A 12,457-nucleotide genomic window follows, 5' to 3' on the forward strand; every position below is an offset into this window, starting at 1 on the left:
AGCATCCAGATCGTAGCATTCCCTAATTGAGGTTTTATATTTGGAGCAATTATTAGCTTCTAATAACATAGATCTGGATGAACACATGAAAACCTTTTCACTATTACAACCATTACCTTCTCTCCCACAATAATCTCTTCATATCAGTTTCCCCAACACTGTAATGTTTCAGTTATTAGAGCACTCAATCAGGTAGTCACTCATCACAACTGTCCAAAAGCCCACAAAATTATTAGCCATCACAGATAATTCTCTTCTAACAAAGATTCACTGTGGTTATGACTGACCCAAGACTTTTGAAATACCAAAGCACTGATACTTGGAGGTAGAAGGTTTACAGTCAGGGGCATAGAATTGACAATTGAGGGAATGCTAGCAGATGGCCTTGCTAAGGGAGAAAGTAAAGAGAGGAGCGCTCCAGGTTCAAGGGTCAAATCATCCATACGAGTTTTTCTACTGTTATCTGTATCAGCATTTACAAACAAACACAGTTGTTGCTGTATCTTACATCTGATTTGGCTTTGGCCTTGGAATGTGAAGCAAACTTTTGTCTGGAAAATACAGAGGAAATCTATGTAGAAAGAAAAAATGATGGGGAATAAATCATTGAGTCTAGTTTAATTAAACTTTATATTTCATAAAAATATAAAGTTTTTTATGGAGTATTTTAAAAAAGAGAAGTCAATAGAGTTTTCAGGATCATTAATGACTTTTCTTTTCCAACTCATAATACTAGCTAAGGACAATCCCACAGAATTTTTACATTTCTTTTTCTGTTCCTCTTCCTCTTAAAGTCCTATAAGCCACTGATCCTAATCCTGTTGGCTGGTTACTCCTCTTTAATCCTCCAAGGAAACAAATTATTATTTTCAGCTGGCATTTTTTACACGACTGCAGAAAAATCTCAGTTATCCAACATCATCAGTGCATGAGGTTTTCTTGTGTAAGCAACTTTTACCTAACCAAAGTTTCTCCCTTCAAACTTGAAAAGTATTCACTCCTTTTTGTTGGAAATCCTCTTCTAAACTGCATTGACATATTTCATTGCTTCCTTAAAGAGAGAACATTGGACACAATTTATTGGTGACTCAGATTATCATTACTAACATCTTTGAACTGTGTGATGATACACTTTTATTTTGAAATGTTCCTCTTTCCTCATGGTTACAAGGTCAAACCTTACCATAGTCATCTCCATATACTGCTGTTGACATTCCTCTCTCTCCCCATACAGGTTGTATCAGACCAAGAAATTATATAAAAACCAAGCATTTAACAATGGTAAGCTATAAGTGGGTCAGCAACACTCTAGAGTCAAAACTAAGTAAAGCAAGGAAAGAAAAACTAACTCAGTCAGTGGCAAACTGAGTGTCCAATGTGAGCCTGCCTTTTTACTGGACAACCCAGTAAACAATATATAACCAACCCAGTAAACAATATATAACCAACCCAGTAAACAATATATAACCCAGTAAACATATAACCAACCCATCAACAATCTTCACAATAACTATGAAAGAACCGAATTGTTAGATTATTTCCATGATGTGATGACTATCAATTCATAACCTACTTTCTTGACCTGACTTCCTACGTGGCCCATTCTTTCCCCCCCAAATATGTACATACTCTTTGTGAACAGTTGAAAAAAACTTTTCAACCAACATTCTTTCCATGTCCTCCAATCAAGAGGTATAGACTATTTCTCAACTTTTTGAATTTGGAGTGTGGCCATTAGACTGGAACTTGCTCTGGCTAATGAGATGTTAGTAAATATAATGCAAGCAGAGGCTTGAAAAGCACTTGTGCAAAAGAGCTTATTACTCTTGTAACAGACCCCTGATACAACCATATGAAGAAGCCTGGGCTAGCCTGCAGGAGGATGAGACCCAGGGGTTTTAGTAATCCCAGCTGAACCCAGCCCACAGCTAACCCACCGACTGACTGTAGCCACATGAATGAGCCAGGAGACACCAACAGAAGATGGATCAACCAATCGAAAGAACTGTGAGAAATAATTAATCATTGCTGTTGAAGCCATTAAGATTTGTAGCAGTTTCTTAAGCCACAAAAACTAACATACAGAAATTGGTACCTAGAAGTAGCATGTTGCCATAACAAAAACCTAAAATATTCAGTATCAGCTTTGGGACCAGACAGCAGGTGAAAAGTAGTGAGATAACTATTAGCAAAACCCAGAAAAATAGCATGCAAACTGTTTGTGGAGACTGGAGAAGCGATGAGGAAACTGTACAGCAGTCAGGGAAAAAGGCAACCCACATTCTGCTGCAGCAAAACAACTGGCAAAAGTGATGTCTGTGGCAGCATGAAAGATACACAATGAACTTTGAAGTTAGCTGCAAAGACCTCCAGGAAGAATGTTGCAAGAGTTCACTGAGTGTTTCTAGCCGCATATAAGGTTCTGCAAAAGAGGGATGAGCTGAAAAATGAATTATCTGGTTAATAAGCATTATTTAGAGAAAATAGAGAAGAACCAGAACTCACGTGACTGGAAAAGAAAATCTTTTCTCTCTCCAGTCTCTTCAGCTAGAGGACAAGAATTTTAGAGCAAGAAATGGCCTCAGAGTGAAGACCTTTGTAAAATTTAACGTGGTGCCTCCTAGCGCTTCTCAGCTGGACAAAAGGGCCTCTAAGACTCCCTGAGGCACTGTCTCATAGCAGCTTGACGCTCAACCCACAGGAGAGACAGATATGTCTGACCAGAAAAAAAATTCTGGCTGTGGGTTTCAGGGGCCTGAACCCTACGGGAGTCTTAGGAAATGCACAACGTTTTTAAGAGAGTTTTACTGACAAGCACAGAAGTATGACCTAAAAGAGACAGAGACCATTCAAAGAAAAAGAGGCCTCTGGATGCTCGAGTTTTTACAGTAAGAACTAGGCTAAGGAAGTTATTTAGAAGCAAAAATAAGCCATTTCTTATGGAAAAGGAAGAATGTTTCAGAGGGTAGAGCCAAGAGCAGTAGAGAAATAGACACCAGTGACCCATTCCCGAGGAAGAGAACTGGGTCCTAATCAAGGGACCTCCCCTTGCTCAGGAGTGGGGGGACACCTAGCAGCACAGACCTGGATAGAGCTGCTGTGGGGTGCTGATGCTGTTTATATTGTTTCTGTAGTTTGGGGGGGTTATCTTTTCCCTATTTCACCATGATACGTTGGGTGTGTATGGGGAAGTAACTTGTTTATGATAACTAAAAACTATGATAACTAGATAACTAAAATATATGATAGTTATGTTATATATAGAGTATATATATCTATATGCTATATAGATATATGATAGTTATCTATGATAACTAGATAACTAAAGAGTTCATTGTCTCAGGATCAAGAGGATCCACATCTGAAGGGCTGTATCTGAGGGGTCTCATCTGTATGCAGAAGTGATGCAGATGATGGATAAGCCTCTGGACTTAGAGGCTGCTGCCTTAATGGGATGAGGCTTCTGAAAATCCTACGATGGGGGGAGCGTTTCTTTCTTGCAGGAGAAATGTGAGTCATTTTTACCAAAGGCAGACTATATTTGATTGCCAAAAAACAAACCAGCCACAAATTCTTAGCAGTACCCCTGATCAACAAGTGGTGTTGATGGAAAAGACATGCCCTGTTAATAAAAGCTCTTAACCTTGGGCATTTTGGGAGAGTGAGGCGAAGCTTCATTGGCAGTAATCTGCTGCCTTCTTAGCAGTCAGTGTGTGGCAACTCACAGGGAGGGCAAAGGGCTAGGAAAGTCAGAGCCCTGGAAATAAGTGGGGTACCCCTAGAAGAGAAGGTGCAACAGAACCTGGGGAGCACATGGAAGAAAAGGAGACCAGCCTGTGTTGAGCAGTGGTCAACATATTAACTGGTTCTGTCTGGCAAAGTGTTTTTTGTTGTTGTTTTTCTTTTTCGGTACACGGGCCTCTCACTGTTGTGGCCTCTCCCGTTGCGGAGCACAGACTCCGGACGCGCAGGCTCAGCGGCCATGGCTCATAGGCCCAGCGGCTCCGCGGCATGTGGGATCCTCCCGGACCGGGGCACGAACCCATGTCCCCTGCATCGGCAGGCGGACTCTCAACCACTGTGCCACCAGGGAAGCCCTGGCAAAGTGTTTTTAATAGTTCTTTAGTTGAGGGGGAAAAGCTAACTGTCAATCTATATACTTATATGAATGCATACTTACATTATTTGTATTAAAACAAAAAGTATAATTCTCAAAAAAAAAAAGTAGCATCAATTTCTCTACTCTTCCAATCTGGGTTTGGCCGTGAGACTTTCTTTGACTGAGAGGACAACAGAAAACATGCTGCAAGCAGAGGCTTGAATAGCACTAGCATATTGGGGCTTGTCCCCTCTTACTACTAAGAGCACTGAAAGCTCTATGTGTGGAAGCTCAGGCTAGCCTCCTGGAGGATGATGATCATATGGAAAGAGAGGCCAGCCCCTGGGTGACCCACCGCTCCATCTGCATGACTGAGCCCAAGTGAGGCCATTGGAAGAAGCACTCGGTATTTACTTTCTGCCAGCTACTGTTGTAGACGTGTTACATAGATTATCTCATTTAACCCTCATAACCATAAGAGATAACAAATCGTGATTTGGTGATGGTTTGTTACCCTGACAAAGCTAACTGATACACCCCTCTTTAGGTTTCTCTATACCCCAAGATGTGTGTTCTTCTTAAACAGGACCTAGGAGGACGATGAGACTCATGGATCAATCATAATTTTTGGAAAGTAAATGCTGTTGCATTCATTGCAATGAACAGAGTTCACTGCTACAATTAAAAAACACAAACAGAATAATTGTCCTGTTGATATATGACACCTACTTGATGATCATGGCCTAAGTACACACCTGGATTTGGATTCAGTATACATTTACAATTTTCTATTCATATTGTATACAAACGTTAATGTAAAGCATACACATAAAAGGAGCATGTGTTTCTTAACACGTCTGACAGTCTTCCTTTCCTTTTGAGGAATATGGTCATAAGCATGGTGAGGAGAAAAAAAAAATGATGCTAAAAAAAGATTATCTCATACACAAGCAGCCTCCACAAGCAAGATTCTGCAGAAGCTGTTTGATAATGCAGTATGCTAAATCGGGGTTCTTGAGCAGTGGGGGCAGGACAGCACAGAGATACTAGGCAGTTCTAACCTTGGCTGAGTTTCAGTGTGATAAGAGGTTCTGAAAACTTGAAAAGCCAGTTTTGAAATGGAGGTAGATAGTTAAGTGTATCACAAGTCTATTGTTCAGATCACTAAAGTAAAGAACACCAGTTAGGCAAAATACAACTTCCAAACACGACTCTCCTGCCATATTCCAAACCTCCCTTTGTCATCCAAGACTGAACCAGAGACAATTCTTGCTAACAAATGAAAAAGAATAAAAATTAGTGTAATGTGTACCAGGTTCCTAAGGAACATTAGAAGTGGATTAAGACCCTACTAGTCTTTCAGAGTGTTTAAGGTAATCAGGATACTGCTTCTCAGTTGTAGAATCTGGTTAGAATTCCACGTCCACTCAGGGCAGTGGAAGAGAGTGGCTAAGTGTCCAGCCTGAGAAGACAAACTCTGCCACCCCTGGGACTAACCTGGGCTCTCTCACTGGTTTCAGGGTTCCCAGCAGTAAGAGAGGGCGATTCCTAACAGATAAGTGCTTTTCAAATGTCTGCTGATGTCACATTTCCTTGCAGTCACCTTCTCTCTGCCTTATCTTCCACATGTATAAATACCAACTGCGTAAGATGAGGAAGAGAATTAAATGAGATAATCCAGGTAAAGCTCTTAGAAGAGTGCCCAGCAGACAGTAAGCACTCTGTATATGCGCCCGATTATCGTCTATTCTGTGATTTTAATTTACTCAAAAAATGAATGCAGATTCAGTAACTATTAGTATAAATAGTGCATTTGTTGATATACTGCTAACAGTTTATTACTAACAGTTTGTTACTCATCTCATAATCGTAAGTGAACACTAATACCTGTGGGTCACCAGATTGTTTCAGGTTTTCAATAACTTTTTTTTCCAACTCTTTTTTTGTAAAAATTTCTTTTTTTCTGAGTATGAATGCAACCCTTGCTCTTGGAAAAGAAGAAATAATCCAATGACAGAATTGTTTTACATGGAAAGTAAACATGTCTCATCGTTTAATACCACTATATATAATGACTATAAAATAACCAATGATAAAAGGCTAATACATATTCTTCCAGACTCTTTTCTAATCTAGAAAGTTGTGAATTCTTAAGAGACAGCATCCAGAAGAACTGACCCTGATACTGTGAACTATGGAACATTTTCCTTGTAAACTGCAAGAATTCTCTGGGTTTCCTCCTGCCAGGGGACCCCTCAGGGATGCAGGGCTATAGCGCAGGTACCACCATACTTTCCACCACCGACATTTTCGTGCAGGTGGTATCAGGTAAAAAGGAACACCGAGGGCAACCTGGAAAGGGAAAGGAAATTCTTTAAAAAAGAGAGAGAATCCTCATGTTTTACTTTCACACTTAAGAATCCCAAAGCGGTTACTCCGATTCCACACACTTGGAGACTGAGTCTTGAAGTGCCTAAGCCAGTCTGAGGACTGCTATGTTCAGGACTCAGGGTTTGTAAAGTCAGTGGCTAGGTTTTCTTGTGGGAACAGATGAACAATTTTAATTCAGTAAACATCCTTCGAACATCTCCCTCATAAACGTCTCACAGAGGTAAGCCCCATTCCCCACCCCATGAGGTTTTGTTGCTCGTGGGGGAGCGGTGTTTGTTTTGCTTTCCAGGAACATACTGGGAAGAAGTCTTGCTCATCAGCTAACTGGCTTGAGTCCTGAAAACAAATGTGGCGCGTGCGAGAAAAAGCACTCCCCTGGGTGTCAGAGGACTGCTCCCCGTTTCCTTCTCTAGCTGTATAAAGTAGAGCGAGACATTTCATATCTCTGAGTGTCAGTTTCTCCATCTGTAAATTGGCAATGACACTATCTCATAAGGGTTTCTTTTTTGATCAGTAAATGAGGTAGATAATGTATATAAAAGCACTCTGTAAATTTAAACGTCGTTTACAAACATGGTGTTAGGAGTTATTATTTTGCACAGTTGCCACTCATAATCAGTTTATTTCACCAGGTAGTTCATTTAAAATACTACAAGTACTACTCCTTAAGAAACATGTGCAGACCAAGTGATTTTAAATGATACTGTAAAACCCAACAACTATTCTAATATCAGTTTCTATATTATTCCTAACTCAAGTGACAGAATATTAATGCCCTATATTCACTCAGAACCTCAGCAAAGTATGAGTTAAATGCCTTGCATTTACTGTATACAAGATGTCCAAGGAAACAAACTCATTTATCATAATGAAATTTGAAGGGAATATCTCACATTACACTTATCAAAGAAGACAAATAACAACTTTTTGAAAACAAAACTGACAAACTAAAAAGCAGAAGCTGACCAAATTTCTTATACATTTACCCCAATATAAACTGTTGCACATAGCAGTTGTGTTGCTTATTACTAATATAGAATCAACACCAAAAATATAATCTTACAGATTTTTTAATATTAACAGAATTTTAAATTTCCCTTATATCTGAGCTTCTATTTTGTATTAAACAGATGCTGCATCTTTGCAGTGGTAATTGGTAACTTTCATAATTGGAATCAGGGGATAACCTCCTATCCGACCAAAACTGCAGAAAATTCTATAGCTAAAGAATAACTTTATTTGTTCTCTCATGAAGAAACTATCAATATCCATGTAGAATAATTACCAGCAACCATGAAACACATACAATTTTTTTTTTTTTTTTTTTTTTTGCGGTACGCGGGCCTCTGTCGTGGCCTCTCCCGTTGCAGAGCACAGGCTCCGGACGCGCAGGCTCAGCAGCCAAGGCTCACAGGCCCAGCCGCTCCCCGGCATGTGGGATCCTCCCGGACTGGGGCACGAAGCCGTGTCCCCTGCATCGGCAGGTGGACTCCCAACCACTGCGCCACCAGGGAAGCCCAACACATACAATTTTAAATATCATACCTTTCACTTTTCTGTTGAGCATTCATTATACTGTAATAAGATTTTAACATTATATTTTTTTAAAATCTCAATTGTATTAACTAAAATATATTCAAGAGTGTAGAAATCATGGATTCTTGTTAGATAAACCAAGTTGGGCACTGTGTTAACTAGCTTCTAAGTAATATTCATGAAATAGACTATGTGATTTAATGTTCTTGTGCACATCTTCAGGACACATATGCCTGCACAAGCTACTGGGACAGACACTTTCATGTGTTTATTCAACAGGTATTTTGTGAGTATCTATTGTACTATGTGCCAGGAAATAAGAGGGGATGAGTTTAACTCAGTGGGCAAAAGAGTCATGGTCTCAGTCCTTTAAAAATATATATTTTAGGGCTTCCCTGGTGGCGCAGTGGTTGAGCATCCGCCTGCCGATGCAGGGGACACGGGTTCGTGCCCCGATCCGGGAAGATCCCACATGCCGCGGAGCGGCTGGGCCCGTGAGCCATGGCCGCTGAGCCTGCGCGTCCAGAGCCTGTGCTCCACAACGGGAGAGGCCACAACAGTGAGAGGCCCGCGTACCGCAAAAAAAAAAAAAAAAATATATATATATATATATATATTTTAGATAAGCAAAAAATGTTTATAGAAAGCTTTTTTTTTTTTTAATTTATTTATTAATGGCTGTGTTGGGTCTTCGTTTCTGTGCGAGGGCTTTCTCCTGTTGTGGCAAGCGGGGGCCACTCTTCATCGCGGTGCACGGGCCTCTCACTATCGCGGCCTCTCTTGTTGCGGAGCACAGGCTCCAGACGCGCAGGCTCAGTAGTTGTGGCTCACGGCCCTAGTTGCTCCGCGGCATGTGGGATCTTCCCAGACCAGGGCTCGAACCCGTGTCCCCTGCATTGGCAAGCAGATTCTCAACCACTGCGCCACCAGGGAAGCCCAGAAAGCATTTTTAAAGACATAAATGAAAATTTCAAAAATGTGAAATAAGACTTTTGAAATATTTAAAATACAGGTATAGCTGAAACTAAACTTATGCAACTTGCTCATTCTCAACAATTTAAAGACATAACTATGAAGACAATGAAGGAAATACATCTTCAGTTGTCTGTGTAATTACAAAATTTTTCTTAATTTCAATAACTGATGTCATCTATGACTTGAAGATATAACAGCTTAGAATTTAAATCATGCTGCAAAGTCGAATAAACCTGCAGTGGATTCCCAGCTCTCAGCAAATTGGAAAAACACTATCCATCTCCAGGGGTGCTCAGTAAGGTGCCTGAGACACAGTGAGTGGGTTCTCAACAAAGGCAAGTATTTTCTCACATGATACTTATGGTTTTACTCATGTTGGTAAACATACACACTCTCCGTAACTATCAACAGGAAAATCTGTAAATGAGAGCTACTCACTTTTAACTTCACTGCCCTTAGTCTGTCCTGGCCCAAAGAAACTCCACTACGGCCACGTCATCCTGCCCTGCAACCAGAGATATCTCACCCCTCCCAATCCCTATCCAAATTCAAAACTTGCCCACTTAGGGACTTCCCTGGTGGTCCAGTGGCTCAGAATCCAAGCTCCCAATGCAGGGCACCCGGGTTCGATCCCTGGTCAGGGAACTAGATCCTGCATGCCGCAACTAAAAGATTCCGCATGCTGCAACTAAGACCCAGCGCAGCCAAATAAATAAATACATATTAAAAAAAAAAAAAAGACAAAAAACTTGGGACTTCCCTGGTGGCGCAGTGGTTAAGAATCCGCCTGCCAGTGCAGGAGACAAAGGCTCGAGCCCTGGTCCGGGAAGATCTCACATGCTGCAGAGTAACTAAGCCCACGAGCCACAACTACTGAGCCTGGCGCTCCGCAACAAGAGAAGCCACTGTAATGAGAAGCCCACACACCACGACGAACAGTAGCCCCTGCTCGATGCAACTAGAGAAAGCCTGTGCGCAGCAATGAAGACCTAACACAGCCAAAAAATTAATTAATTAAAAAAAAAGAAAAAGCTTGCCCACTTAAACATCCCAATCCTATGTTCCATCCTCTACTTTTTTAAGGCAGTAAATAGCTATTTTGATGAATGTATCTGTTCTTATGTGCTAGTAGCTTAACATACTACTCAATCCAGAAAACACACTTGTATGTTTAAAGAAGACCTATATTCTGGGTAAAATGGCAAATTAAACATTACTTTTGTTCCCTTCCAAAATTCCACTAAAGGAACTTTTGAAAAGGCATACACCAATGAGGTAAAAAACAAGATAGAAGAGAGCAGCAACAAAATTTTGGAAGTCGTAAAGCAAATGGGCAGTGACAACTAGCCCAGCAGATACAAGAAAGCTGAATCCTAAGCAAAGAGTGGAGAAGGCCAAGAAATGATTACACCATAAATAAGTACTCAAAGGTTCAGGAACCAGAATTGAAGGCAGAGTACTTACGGAAAACGAGGTGATGGTGGCGGGGTAACAACAAATATGTTTGGTTAGAAGTCTTTTTAACAAGTGAGTGTATCCACCATCCCCTGTCCTACCCTGGCAGGAGAGGAGCAAGGCTAGACTCTGAATGTAGACTGGGTTAGAGATACCCACCTGGAGAGAGGAGGATTAAGTGAATGTTTTTATAGGGAATGTTGGACCTCCAAGCCCTCTGTTCACCTACCATCCAGCACACTGACCTATGTCCTATAGGCAGAAGAATGGAAGACCATTTTCCATAAAGTAGAAAGAAAGAAAAAGAAGTAAAAAATAACAGAAAAGATGAGGAATTTAGGGGTCCAATCCTTTAAGTTCAAATTCCAAATAATAGGAATTGCAGAGAGAGGACATTATACAAGGAGAGAGAAAGAGAGAGAGAGAAACAGATCACCTACAAAACATTAAAGGTCAAAACACTTAAAACTAATGGAACATGGGACTTCCCTGGTTGCACTGTGGTTAAGAATCCGCCTGCCAATTCAGGGCACACAGGTTCGAGCCCCGGTCCGGGAGGATCCCACATGCCATGGAGCAGCTGGGCCCGTGTGCCACAACTACTGAGCCTGCACTCTAGAGCCCACAAGTCACAGCTGCTGAGCCTGCGAGCCACAACTACTGAAGCCTGCATGCCTAGAGCCCGTGCTCCGCAACAAGAGAAGCCACTGCAATAAGTCCATGCACCATGACGAAGAGTAGCCCCCGCTTGCCGCAACTAGAGAAAGCCCGCGCTCAGCAATGAAGACCCAACACAGCCAAAAATAAAAATAAATAAAAATTTATTTTAAAAAAAGCTAATGGAACAATGCCTTTTAAACTTTTGAGGAAGATGTATTTTCAACCCAGAATTCAATCAAACCATCAATCAAATGTGAGAGTAGAATAAAGACATTCTCAGATTTACAAAGTCTCAAAATTTTTTATATCCTATGTTCTCTTTCTCAGGAAATAAGGAAATGAAGCAGAAAATATACAAAATAAAGAATCCTAACGTGAGTTCTAACAGAGGAAAGAGGCAAAGGCATTCCAGGATGATGGCAAACGGAAACTCTAAGATAATAACTATGAACCTGGCTGAAAAGATATCTGTCTAGATTAGGTGAGTAGGCGGCAGGAGAGATTTCTTCAGAAAAATGAAACTGATAGAATGCCTTATGGGTCAAAATTGCTGGAGCAGAGATTTAGACAATATGGGGTTGAGTAGGTTGTGAGTGTAAATGAAACTAACAACAACAATAAAAACCAATTAACTTCCAGAAAAAACATTATGTAGTTGCAGGAAAGTAATCATGATATAATACATGGCTCAGCTGTGACTAGCATTTTCATAATCATAAAAATAAAATCATGGAATACTGATCTAACAAGTTAGAATGGAATTGTGTTGGGAGGATGGGAGGAGGGGACAGAAAGGGTGCGTGTCTGGGGAAAAGGTGTGAAAATGAGCTAAAACACCATCTTCCATACAGAGCAGTCAATAGGTCATGCCTAAAACAAAACAAAAAACAATCAAGAAATAGTAACAGAAGAGTGTTATTTAGAGACATGAATATAAATACTAAAAGAAACAGCAAAAATAGTCGAAAGTAGTTGCCTTTCGGAAGGGGGAAATTAAACAGACTTTTTGTCATTAGACTTTTATTTTTCATTAAATGTTTTATGGAACTAGTTGACTCTAATTATGTGTGAGTAAGTTTGATGAAACTAAAAACTAGAGAGAGAAAGAGGAAAGAAGGAGGGCAGGAAGGGACGCAGAAAAGAAGGGTGGGAGGGAAGAAAGCAGGAAGGAAGAAAAAAGGCTTTCTAGATATCCAAAACACTAATCCAAAGGGCAATGGTGTGAATTTATGAGTTTGGCTTGGCGCTAAGCAGGAACTCTTTAGGAATCCTCCGTCTTGTCTGCTCACTTCTTTCTCTCTCTCTTTCTCATGTAAACATCTCTTTACAGGTTCTGCTTTA

General features: G+C 40.6%; 1 protein-coding gene across 3 annotated transcripts in view; it reads right to left on the reverse strand.

Moving 5' to 3' along the window:
- STX11 (syntaxin 11) overlaps positions 1 to 12,457 on the reverse strand; it is a 39,034-nt gene that overhangs the window by 16,005 nt on the left and 10,572 nt on the right. Inside the window, exon 1 of one of the 3 annotated variants that reach the window (XM_033405750.2) lies at positions 5,597 to 5,745. The exons of the other annotated variants lie outside the window; for them this stretch is intronic. The gene's annotated coding sequence lies outside the window, so the exon portion shown is untranslated. Of the gene's footprint in view, positions 1 to 5,596; positions 5,746 to 12,457 lie in introns of those variants that run through there. 3 annotated transcript variants of the gene reach the window in all.

The sequence above is a fragment of the Orcinus orca genome, chromosome 12 (assembly GCF_937001465.1).
Source record: "Orcinus orca chromosome 12, mOrcOrc1.1, whole genome shotgun sequence".
NCBI classification, from domain to species: Eukaryota; Metazoa; Chordata; class Mammalia; order Artiodactyla; family Delphinidae; genus Orcinus; species Orcinus orca.